Here is a 12,537-nt window from a genome sequence, read left to right on the forward strand (position 1 = left end):
ATTTTGTATTTTATTTAGAGAGAGGATCTCACTGAGTTGCTTAGCACCTCACTGATGTTGAGGCTGGCTTTGAACTTACCATCCTTCTGTCTCAGCCTCCCAAGCAGTTGGGATTAAGGCGTGCACCACCATGCCCAGCTTCACAATCATTTTAATGTTTATTTCCCCGATGCCTGATGATACTGAACTTTTAAAAAATATATGTTCATTGAATATAGTATCAATTGAATATTGCTCCCCCTGCCAATGCTGGGGATTGAACCAGAGATGTTCTACCACTGAGCCACATCCCCAGTTCTTTTTATCTTATTTTGAGACAGGGTCTCACTAAGTTGCTCAGGCTGGACTTGAATTTGTGATCTGCCTGCCTTAACCTCCCAAGTCACTGGAATTATATGCATTTACTAGCGCACCTAAGTGAAAATACCTTTTGAAAAGTCTTTCACAAGTCTTTTGTTCATTTCTTCCTCAGGAGTCATTTTCTTACTGGTTCTTTGAAGATTTTAGATCTAAATCCTTTATTGGATATATGTAATATAAATATTTTTTTCCCTTATGTGGGCTTTCTCTTGGCTATTTTTTTTAAAGAGGTTGACAGGTGTTTCTATTGGGTAGATTTTCTACACAAGCCCTAAAACAATTTGTTGTAGCTACATTAATATTAGATAAAAAAGATTTAAGGCAAATAGCATTAACAGTATAATATCATTTTATACATAATGATAAAAGACTCAGCTCACTTGGAAGCTAGAGCAATTTTAAACATGTATCCATCTATTGTGTTTGTGTAAATATATCTTAAAATTAGAATTCAAATTATTAGAAATGCAAACAATAAAATAAATAAATCTACCAAACATCACAGTGGTAGATGTGAACATATCTCATTCAGTAACTGATCATTTTAGCTTAGCAAAAAAATAATCAGGATATAGATTTGAAGGGCACAGTTGACATGCTTAAGTCAATGGACATCTATGACTATAAAGTAGGTATTAACCCATGAGCTTACTGACCACATATCAGACCACAAAGCAAGGTGCAACTATTTCTTTAAAAAATTTATTTATTCTAATTTGTTATATATGACAGCAGAATGCGATTCAATTCATAGTACACATATAGAGCACAATTTTTCATGTCTCTGGTTGTACACAAAGTAGAGTCACACCATTCGTGAGCCTTTCCATTTCATACATGTACCTAGGGTAATGATGTCATCTCATTCCATCGTCTTTCCTACCCCCATGCTCCCTCCCTCCCCCCCTCCCCTTTGTCCTATCTAAAGTTCTTCCATTCCTCCCTTGCTCCTCCCCTCATCCCCATTGTGAATCAGCCTCCTTATATCAGAGAAAACATTTGGCATTTGTTTTGTTTGGGATTGGCAAACTTCACTTAGCATTATATTCTCCAACTCCATCCATTTACCTGCAAATGCCATGATTTTATTATATTTTAATGCTGAATGATATTCCATTCTGTATATACTACCATTTCTTTATCCATTCATCTACTGAAGGGCATCTAAGTTGGTTCCACAATTTAGGGTAGGCTGAGAAACATTAATCTCTTGGCTGTTTTAATGGAGTGTTTTTTGTTTTTTTTAATGAATAGACATTTTAAATTTAAAATGAGATCTAGTATGTTAAAAAAAATGTGTCCTTTTCAAAAAATCTTTGCCCGCCCCAGGGTAATAAAGGTATTTTCTGTTATGGAAGCTTTATGCTTTTACATTTCATCTTTTGATCTGTGCTCTGTGTGAAACTTATTTTTCTGTATCATGTGAGGTAGAGGATCAATGTTCATTTTATTCAATCGATTCAGCACTGTCCATTGAAAGACCATCCTTTCTCCACTGCATTTCAATGGGCCTTTTGTCATCAGTCAGTGGGCCATATATGTGGTCTGTTTCTGGACTTTCTAGTCTTTTCCATCAGCTTACATTTCTGTCCATGCACAAATACACACTGCTTTAATTATTGTAGCTTTGTAATACATTTTGATACACAATAGTATATGTCCTCTAACTCTATTCTTCCTCCTCAAGATTATATTTGCTACCCTAAATCCTCCATATTTTCACATAATTTCCACTGAGCCTTTCCATTTCTACAAAAAAGGAAAACTGGAACACTGAGTAGGATTACATTGAACTTAAAGACTACTAGGGGAGAAGTGACATCTTTACACTAGTGGTGTATCCCTGCATTTACTTAGGTCTTATAAATTTAATGTCAAAATGCTCATTTACTTTTCTGTGTAAAAATCTTGTTATTTATAAAAAAATTTAAAAAGGTATTGTTCAATTAAAAAAAGAAATCTTGTTTTTTTATGCTGCTAATATTCTCTCTCTCTCTCTATATATATACACACATACATACACACACATATATATAGAGAATATTAGCAGCATAAAAAACCATATATAACCATATATCATTATATATATATGAATGTGTGATTCTGAGGATTGAACCCAGGGCTTCACATGTGCTAGGCACGTACTCTACCAATAAACTACATCCCTAGCCAATTGTCTGTGTATTTTGTTGCAAGTACATAGAAATAAAAGTTCTCCCTACCAATTTTCCCCCCAGGTGGTGATCTCTCTCTCACTGCAGCTAGTCTAGTAAATTGATTTATTTCAGTACTGGCAATAGAACCCAGAGGCACTCTACCACTGAGCTATATTTCCAGCCCTTTTTATTTTATTTTGAGACCCTACAGGGTCTTGCCAAGTTGCCCAGGCTGATCTTGAAGTTGTGATCCTTCTGTTTCAGCTTCCTGAGTTACACAGGTTTTATATAGGTATGCACCACCTCACTTGGCTAGTCTAGATTTATACCTCACCCACTTACTTTAATAGTAAGCACCTAGCACTAATTGCACCAATAAAAAAAAATGGGGGAAAAAAGTAAGCACTAAAATAACAGGTTGATCAACAGGTTTTTCTGGTGTTCTTTGGAGAAATGGCCATACAGAGTTCTTACAAATTCTACAGACCCCATTGAGAAAAAAAAGTCACTATTTCATAAATTAAATTCACCATTTCACTTCATTGTGAATGTAAACAACAAACCACAATGACTGTCACCTGTAAAAATCACAGTCATTGCATATGAGGGCAACAACAGGATGTACGGATGACAGTGGTCCCACAAGATTAAAAGGGAGCTGAAAATTTCACCTCATCTAGTGACATCAGTGCATTGCTCACATGTTTATGGTGATGACAGTGTAAACAAACATTGTGCTGCCTTCGTATTAAAAAATAGCACACACAATTATGTACAGCACCTAACACTTGATAACGACAACAAATGACTTGTTACTAGTTCATCTATTTATTATGCTATCTTTTTTATTGTTAGAGTGTACTCCTTCTACTTAAACAAAAAGTTTGCTGTAATATATCATGTTCCTGAGTCTGAAGCCTCAGACAGCTTGTGTGCAGGTAAGTGTACTCTATGTTTGCACAGTGACAAAATTGCCTATTTATGCACTTCTCAGAACAAATCCATGACACATGACTATCTCAAAATACCACTGGCTAACCATAGGGTGAAATGAGTTGCCCAGGCTGATCTCAAATATTAATGCAATCATAAGTACATTATTCTGAGAAGAGGTCGATTGGCTTACTCAGACTGCCACAGGTGTCCCTGGCAAAAACAAGGTCAAGAAATGGAAGATTAAGAGTATTTTTTCACCTACAGATATTGACATAAAGATAAATTTGGGGGGGGGTTACTGGGGATTGAATCCAGGGGTGCTTAACCACTGAGCCACATCTCCAGCCCTTTTTTATATTTTATTCAGAGACAGAGTCTTGCTGAATTGCCAAGCGCCTCGTTAAATTGCTGAGGCTGGCTTTGAATTAGCAATCCTCCTGCCTCAGCCTTTCAAGCCACTGGGATTACAGGTGTGTGCCACTGTGCCTGGCATAAAAAGAAAGTTAATAAAATCATGTTACTCAGGAAAACTTCTTCAGAGTTCTGTCTGGAAAGCAGAATGGGAAAGGTCCTGACACCAACTGCAGGAGGCCAGAGTTTGGTCTCACTTGTGTGTGTGAGCCTGAGCTGATTGCCTAGCACTGTGCCCAGTTCTCATATAGCATGAGACACTTGCCACAAACCAGTGCTCCTGGGCTCACAACAGAGAGTGAGGGGCACATTCTCACACAGTACTGGCAGGTGTGTAAACTGAACATATTGTCTGGGTGATAATTCAGCTATAAATGTGGAAATCCTCCCTTCCCAGAGAGGATGTGTTTCAAGACCCTAGTCAGTGCGTGCCCCAAACTGCAGAGAGTACTGAATCCTAAATAATCAGGTTTTCATATACTTACATACCTACCATAAAGTTTAATTTGTAAATCAGGGACAAGAGGAGACAAAAAGTAACTATTAATAAAAATAGAATAATTATAATGACATACCATGATAAAAGTTATGTGAATGTAGTCTCTCTTAAAAGAGTCAAGACAAATTAATATTCTCAGACCACCATTGACCATGGGTAACTGAAATCACGGAAAGCAAAACCACAGATAAGCAAGGGGGGGGGGCTATATTAAAAAATATTGGAGCTGGCATGGTATCAGGCACCTGCAATCCCAACTACTCAGGAGGCTGAGGCAGGCGGAGCTCTTGAATCCAGGAGTTTGGGGACAAACTGGGTAACATGGTTAAGACCCTGTCTCTTAAAAAAGTTCAAATCCTTCACGCTAGGGATTGCTATACTAGAAATTTATTATTGGGATATAAAAAGGTCTACAGACAAAAAAAAAAAAAAGGTAAGTACAAAGATGTTCATGGCAGTATTATTTATAATAGTAAAGTTTTTGTAAACATTAAAAATTTAACAATCAGGCCTGGCTACAGAAAATCTATGGTGATAAATGCAGCCATTACGAATTGTTATAGCAAAATGTTTGGTAACATTGGAAAATGCTTAAGACTTTATGTTAAGTAAAAACAAAACAAAACAACAACAACAAACCAGACGGGTGCGGTGGCACACTTCTGTAATCCCAATGGCTGTGGAGGCTGAGGCAGGAGGATCACGAGTTCAAAGCCAGCCTTAGCAAAAGCAAGGCGCTAAGCAACTCAGTGAGACCCTGTGTCTAAATACAAAATGCGGCTGGGGATGGGCTGGGGATGTGGCTCAGTGATCGAGTGCCCCTGAGTTCAATCTCTGGTACCTCCCCCACCAAAAAAAAAAAAAAAAAAAAAGAAGAAGAAAAAGAAAGACCTTTATGATAGATGGCTCCCATTTTGTTTAATGTATAGAGGCTTAGAAAAAGACTAGTTGGGAATTGACTGAAAACCTTATTGCTCATGGTATAATTCTAAATACACACTTGAAATTTCGAAATTTACATTTGAAAACATTTCCCAGTCGTCCTCAATGAGCCTGTGTTGCTTTGTAATAAGAGAAGCAAATTATCTTAAAAAACCCTCCGAATTAAAATTATTTGTGTGAAAGGGCTTTGAAAATCATAATGGGCGACACCAGCGTGCAATGCCGTCAGCATTTTCCCGGGGCGTTGGAAGCGCGGTGGGCTTCACCTTGAATCCACAAGCGGCTGCGGAGACGGCTCCGTCGGGGGCGCGCGATATGCGGGCTCCCGCAGCTGGCTGCTCCCCGCCCCTGCAGCCCGGCAGCTGCGGTCCCGCCCACCTCTAACCCGCATTTGTTTTCTTTTTTCCCTGGAGCGCCCAGCCCTCCTTCCTCTGGTACCAGTCTGTCTGGTCTTGTCTGCTGGGTGAATCATGCTTCAGAAATGGAACAAGCCCCCAGGTCAGGGACTGTCTCTGTTGAAGAGCTGGGGCCCAGCTTCTAGGGCGACAGTAATGTGCTGAGGAGCGTTTCACTACAGGTTCCAGGCTAGAAGGAAGGCGTGGGTGTTGCCATGTTTCTGGGCTTCTGGACCACGCCCCTGCTGGAGTGCTTAAGAGATGTGGCCAGACAGTGTGAGCAAAAGACCCCTTCTCCTTCACTGTGACCCGAGGGCATCCTGTGTCGCCCTCACCAGAAGCCTCTGCGTTGATTTCTTTCCTCCCCTTCCCAAATCACCACTATTAGAGAGACTTCTTTGTGAGGGAAAAGGGAGGAAAGGAGTGGACGCAGAAAACTGAGAAAATGGACATGGATCGTTTGGAGCAGAAACATGTCCTAATATGAGACTCCAGAATCAGTCAGTCCTAGGTTTGGATCCCAACTCCACTACAGCTTGGACACTTACTTGATGTGTCTCCTCCTCTGCAAAGCCCGCACATACATCAAGCTTGTGCCAGGCACAGCTATACGTGCCTTTTTTAAAATATTAATTCACTTGATCTACATAGCAACCTTATTTGGTGGTTACTGTGATCATCATGTCCACTTTACAGATGAGAAGACAGAGGCATAGGATGGTTAATCAATTTGCTCCAGGTGTCACAGGGTGGCTACCAGAATGAACTCAGGTAGGGTGCTACCAGTAGAACACCTCCCACTCTTACCACTCTACCCCCCATACTGGGGATTAACCAAAGGCCACTCTACCACGGAGCTACATCCCTAGCACTTTTTATTTTTTTATTTTGAGCCAGGGTCTTGCTAAAATTGCCCAGATTGGCTTCAAACCTTCCATCCTCCTGCCTCAGCCTCCTGAGTTGCTGGGATTACAGGTGTGGGCCAAGTTGCTTGGCTTGTCAATCCTTTTAATGATCATATTTGGGAGTCTTATTGTTAGATGGGATAATAATAGTAATCATGATTTATTAGGTTCTTACAAAAATGCCAGGAACTGTGCTAAATGCTATACAGAAATTTGCTTATCCAAGTGCCTGGATGAGGCAGGGGCTATTGTTATGTGCTAACATTGATCTGGAAGCACAGCCAGTAGTTTACAAGGCCCTATGTTAAGGGCTATAGCAGGAAGAGCTAAGATGTGTGCGTAAACAACAGTGACTCATGATAGAATCACAGCTTGATGGAGCTGGAAGAGAGCTTAGAGGTCGTCTGGTCTAAACCCATCCTTCCTGATGTCAAGAACTGACTGACTTTGTTTATTCCTACGGGGTCTGGAGGGAAGATTCAGTGTGATGATGATAACATTAGCCATCACTAATTGAGTTTGGGAGCGCAAGCACTTTCTCTTTACCTCACTCAACCCTCCAGCAACATGGGGCAGACAGGAAAACTGAGGCGGCCAATAAGTAACTTTCTCAGTGATAAAACAGTGAGCCAAGTGGTGGAGCTAGGGTGATGACCGAGTGGATTCTGGAGCTCAGTTCTTTTTGCTGAACCGTCATGCCCTGTGCCACCCAGCCACGGAAAGTGGTTAAGAGGCTTGGCAAAAAGGGTTCCATTAGGTGGATGGGCAAGTGTGTGTGTGTGTGTGTGTGTGTGTGTGTGTGTTTTGTATCAGGGATTGAACCCAGGGGTGCTTAACCACTGAGCCACATCCCCAGCCCTTCTAAAAAATATTTTATTTAGAGAGAGGGTCTTGCTGAGTTGCTTAGGGCATCGCTAAGTTGCTGAAGCTGGCTTTGAACTTGTGATCTTCCTGCCTCAGCCTCCTGAGCTGCTGGGATTACAGGCCTGCACCACTGTGCCTGGCAAGTGTTTTGAAGACTATAAGGTATTATACAGACATGAGTTTTTATTAGGAAGAGGTACGGACCCCAAGAAAGGCATAAAGTGGTATAGAACTCAGGGAAAAAGCAAGGAAGATCTTCAGGAGGAGATGGCATTTGTTTGGATTTGGACCTGTGTTCCTGGGGTGGGGATGAAGAATGTGCAGTGTGTGTGTGTTGGAAGGTAGGGTGGAGGTGGAGATTTCCTCAGCCCTTCCCTGGTAGCACAGGATGGCTAATTAGTTAATGGGTATCTTGGCCCAGGTGAAGTGATCAGGATCACAGGAAGCCTTGGATGCATGAGGCTGGCATCCCAACTGCAGAGAGCAGGCTGGGCAGGCAACTGAGATGATAAAAAGAGGACATAGCCAGAGCCAGGGAGGTGTCAGACAGCTTGAGTTCAAATCCTGAATTTCCATCACTCTTATTATTATTATAAATGTATTTATCATTATTATTTATATTTATTATAAATTATGCTTATCCTTATTTATTGCAGCACTGGGGACTGAACCCAGGAGTATTCTACCACTGAGCCACATCCTCAGCTCTTTTTCTTTTTTGCAGTGCTGGGGATGAGCCCAGGGCCTCATGCATGCTAGCTAAGCACTATGTTACTAAACTATATCCCCAGCCTTCTCAGCTCTTTTAAAATTTTCTGAGACAGGGGCTCACTAAGTTACTGAAGTTGGTCTGGGAACTTGCACTCCTCCTGCCTTAGCCTCCTGAGCTTTTGGGATTAGAGGTGTGTGCCATGCCTGGCTTATTATTTTCACTCTGGTAATAAGGCCATGGACAGGCTGTTCAGCCACTCTTTGTGCCTCTTCTGAAAGATGGCAATGATAATGGCTGGTGTAAATTCAACATGCTAATCAGTCTAAAGTGTCTATTTTAATGCCTGACACAAACACTCGATAAGAGCTAGCTATTGTTATTTCCCTCATTATAATCTTGGGATAGCCAGATGCAGTGGTATATTCCCATAATCCTAAGGATTCTGGAGGCTGAGGCAGGAGGATGGCAAGTTCAAGGCCTGGCAATTTAGTGAGACCCTGCCTTAAAATAAAAAATAAAAAGGGTTGGGGATGTGGTTTAGTGGTAGAGCACACCTAAGTGCACTCCCCAGTACTGAAAAAAAAAATCCCCCCCCCATGCCAGGATTCCCTATTGGTACTTCTGTCCAATTGAAGCCAGAATTAGACAGGCAATGTAGATAGGTAAATCGAGTCAGGTCGGATCTTGGAGGCCAATTTGAGTGAGTCCGGGAAGTTGCAGACTGTCCCCTGAGGGATCTTATCAAGAACCTGCCCCTGCTTCAACCTGTGGCCCAGATAACCTGTCCCAGGAATTTTCCCTCCTCACAGGGAGCAATAAGGTTGTTAATGTGTCCTGTCTACTCCATCCAGCCCTTCCCCCTTTAGCCCACCTGTTTCCCACCTTTGGCCTTCCCACTGAGCATTCCTGGGCCTGGTCAGGTAGGCAGGAAGAAGAAAGATAAGGGGGTAAAGCAGGAGAACAAAGGAAGCCTAAGCCATATAAAAAGGGCAGAACACCTCGCTTCTTGGGATACCATGATACCAGCTGTGGTCCCCTTCTCCCTCGTGGGAGAAGTCTATGTTTCCTCTTTTTAAATAAACCCTGCTTCATATGCTTGCCTTTGCGTGCTTCTCTCATGTTCAAACTTCAACCTGCAGGGAAGCCGAACTCTTCACTGTTCCGGTGGTATCACAAGGAAGAATGAGTTAGAACACAGTAGATGTGCTGCTTCAATCTGCTTTCCTGACCAAGCTAACCCTGGCAGGGCCTAACCAGTTGTCCCTTGCCACCCTTCTTGATTTTGTTTTCACCAGTCACTAGATCTGCTTTTCAGGGAATGGTGGGAGAGTGGGAGGCAGAGAATGAAGCCAACAGGCTACCCATTCTCTAAAACCAGTCATCAGTGGTTACTTGGTTATCACCCTGATTTTTGACCTTTTCCTTCCCTGTAGCTTTGCTGAAATTTCTGAACTCTTCTTCGTTAGCTTCCCCAGCTCTTGTGTATTGTGAAATTACTCTCCATTCTCAGAGGCAGGCACATTTCTGCAGGGAAAAAGCAGAGGGGGTGGGAAGTTCTCTGTTGCGCAGATTAATGGCACAACAGATGGGGAACTGTCTGGTGGAGTGAGGGAGAGGGAAACTAGTATGCACTGATGGAGACTCTTTCATAGGACCCAGGTTTGGCCAAGCAGCTTCTAAATCACCATCATACAGCCCTGTAAGCAAAATAGTTAACTCCATAACACAGGTGAAGGAACTTGCCCAAAGCCGCACAGCTAGCCTATAGATATGGGGATCTAACCCGGATCTATTCAATGCTAGTCTCTCTCTTACTTTTTTAGTATGTGGGAGCACTCTAGGACTAAAACAAGGTGTCTTTATTGGTGCTTGAAAAATGACATTTTGCATGTCTTCTCTCTCTCTCTTTTGAGTTGTAGATGGATACAATATCTTTATTTTTATTTATTTATTTGTATGTGGTGCTGAGGATTAAACCCTGGGACTCATGCATGTGAGGCAAGTGCTCTACCACTGAGCTACAACCCCAGCCCTTGCATATCTTCTCTGTAAAATCTGAGAATCTCCATTGCCTCAGAACTGTAAGCCTGGCTCAAACTGGAAGAAGAAATGATCCTTGGAAGGTACAGTCAATTCTGTTGAAGAGCCACTATAATCTCCAGGAAGCAAAGTGTTAGAAAAGGCTGGCCATTCTGTTTTTTTTTTAATATTTATTTTTTAGTTATAGGTGGACACAATGTTTATTTTACTTATATGGTGCTGAGGATCAAACCCAGTGCCTCATGCATGATAGGTGAGCGCTCTACCTCTGAGCCACAACCCCAGCCCCCTCCTGTATTTTTTCCAGGTGGAAGTCGGCAGTTTATTGTCATCAGCAAACTTATCGGGATAGAACTACTTGTCATTATATTTCACAATTTGTCATTTGCTCAGGAGCTTTCTGTCCAGGTAATAGGTCAGAAGTCCAAGGAACTATTTCTGGACTCTGGCCTTTGGAAAAGCAGTCTTGTCCTGTTTACACATCCTCCCTCAGATTTGCACAGTCTGACCACAGAAATGTCACCCACCAAGCTCAGGTAAATAGAGCCAACCTAATAGGCTCTAGTCAGCCAATAGTTATTGAGCAATCAAGAGCATCCAGACCCCTATACTAAGCAACTGTGATAAATATAGAAGAAAACAGCAGCCCAAGGTCAGTACCCTTGGGCTGCTGGAGCAGAGACATATTTTTGCCTGGGGAAGAAAGCCATGCAATGCAAGTTCTGAGCCCCTCTCAAATATGACCCTTGGTCCAGACTCTTGTCTTGGTTAACCTGCAGTTATACTACAAATGGGGCAAGGAGGGCAAGAGGAGTGAATGTCTGGATGAGTTATGCCATCTTTGGAAGACAAAGCTGGAACAAGGGGCCTGTGTCTGGGCTTTTAAGTCCATTTCTTCAAAAAAAGTCAGGTGGGAAAAGAATGATCTGGGGATAAAACACAGCAAAAGGCTGTGAGGAGTTCTTTTCTAGGTTATAGAGAGGAAGCACTCTTCCATGAATGGAAGCTTGTGCCTACGTAATCAAAACGTGTGTGTGTGTGTGTGTGTGTGTGTGTGTGTTTTGGGGTGGGAGGGTGGGATGGAGAGAGGCAGAGATGCAGAAAGGAGAGAGAGGTGGAAGACCAGAAGCCTGGCTGCTTTATAGAGCCACAGAAGGAAGTTGGAAGACAGCCTTGGCTCACACAGTTGAAGGTGTCACTGATAAGTCCCCAGAGGTCAAAAAGCTGTGTTAGCCTGTCCAAACCTGGATTTTCTTACAATGCTGAAGCCCCAGGATGAAACCAGTCAGCTTCTCCTGTTTTCCACCAGTTATTTCAGAAGTTATCACTAAATCTCATCTTTAATCTTTATTTGCAACACTGTTTTTGTTTAATATGGTAAGCGGGGGAAACCCCCAGTGTTTGCATAGGGATCTGCAAACAGGTAAAGTTGTGCTATAAAATGGGAGAGAATTTGAGAAGTGGCCTAACACTTCATCAGTAGCTCTGCAACTGAGATGAGGTCTTTATCTCCTAGGATTTTAATGGTGGGGTTGAAATAAAACAACTTATATGAACTTTTTGAGCCTGTCCCTGTCCCTTGGAGCAAAATAAATGTGGGTGTTCTTTCAATAGGGAGATACTGTCTTTTGAGGGAGCCTGGGAAGAAGTCACCTCCATATTGAGCCAATACTTTCCATGACTGCCCCAAGTGCTTCATGACGTCCACTCCTACCATCCTAATCCGAGTTTTTCCTCTTAACTGGATTTGCTGCTTCTACTCTTGTCTTCTGAGTTTACTTTCAGTACAGAAGCCAGGGGGATTTTCTTTCTTTCTTTTTTTTAAAAGCAACAGTATCTTGTCATTTCCCTGTTCAAAACTCTTCAAATGCCCCATTACAGAGTAGAACTTAAACCCTCTGCCATGGGTTGCTGGGCCCTAATGTGACTTGCATCTTGCTGTCTTAATATTCTTTCTTTGGTCCACTCTACTGTAGCCACACTAACCTTTCTTCCTGACTTCACTAAGTCAGTTCCCTACTCAGGGCTTTTGTATTAGTTACTCCTCTGCCTAGCCTCTGTTCTTGTCACCTGTCACTAAGGTCTTGTCTGACCACCCAAACTAGTCATCTGCTCAACCTCCACACTCCTCTTATTTGCTTCGTAGCAAATGGTATTGACACTAATTCAAGTAGTCTTGTTATCATTTGGTTACTTGTCTGTCCCCCACCCTCAACAACACCCTGGAGAGAGAGAGAGGGCTGGCCTACCACTGAATACTTAATGTTAAGCAAAGTTTAGCACATATAGATTTCTAGTGTTCGATAAACCTCCTAAC

Source organism: Marmota flaviventris, chromosome 2, assembly GCF_047511675.1.
Source record: "Marmota flaviventris isolate mMarFla1 chromosome 2, mMarFla1.hap1, whole genome shotgun sequence".
NCBI classification, from domain to species: domain Eukaryota; kingdom Metazoa; phylum Chordata; class Mammalia; order Rodentia; family Sciuridae; genus Marmota; species Marmota flaviventris.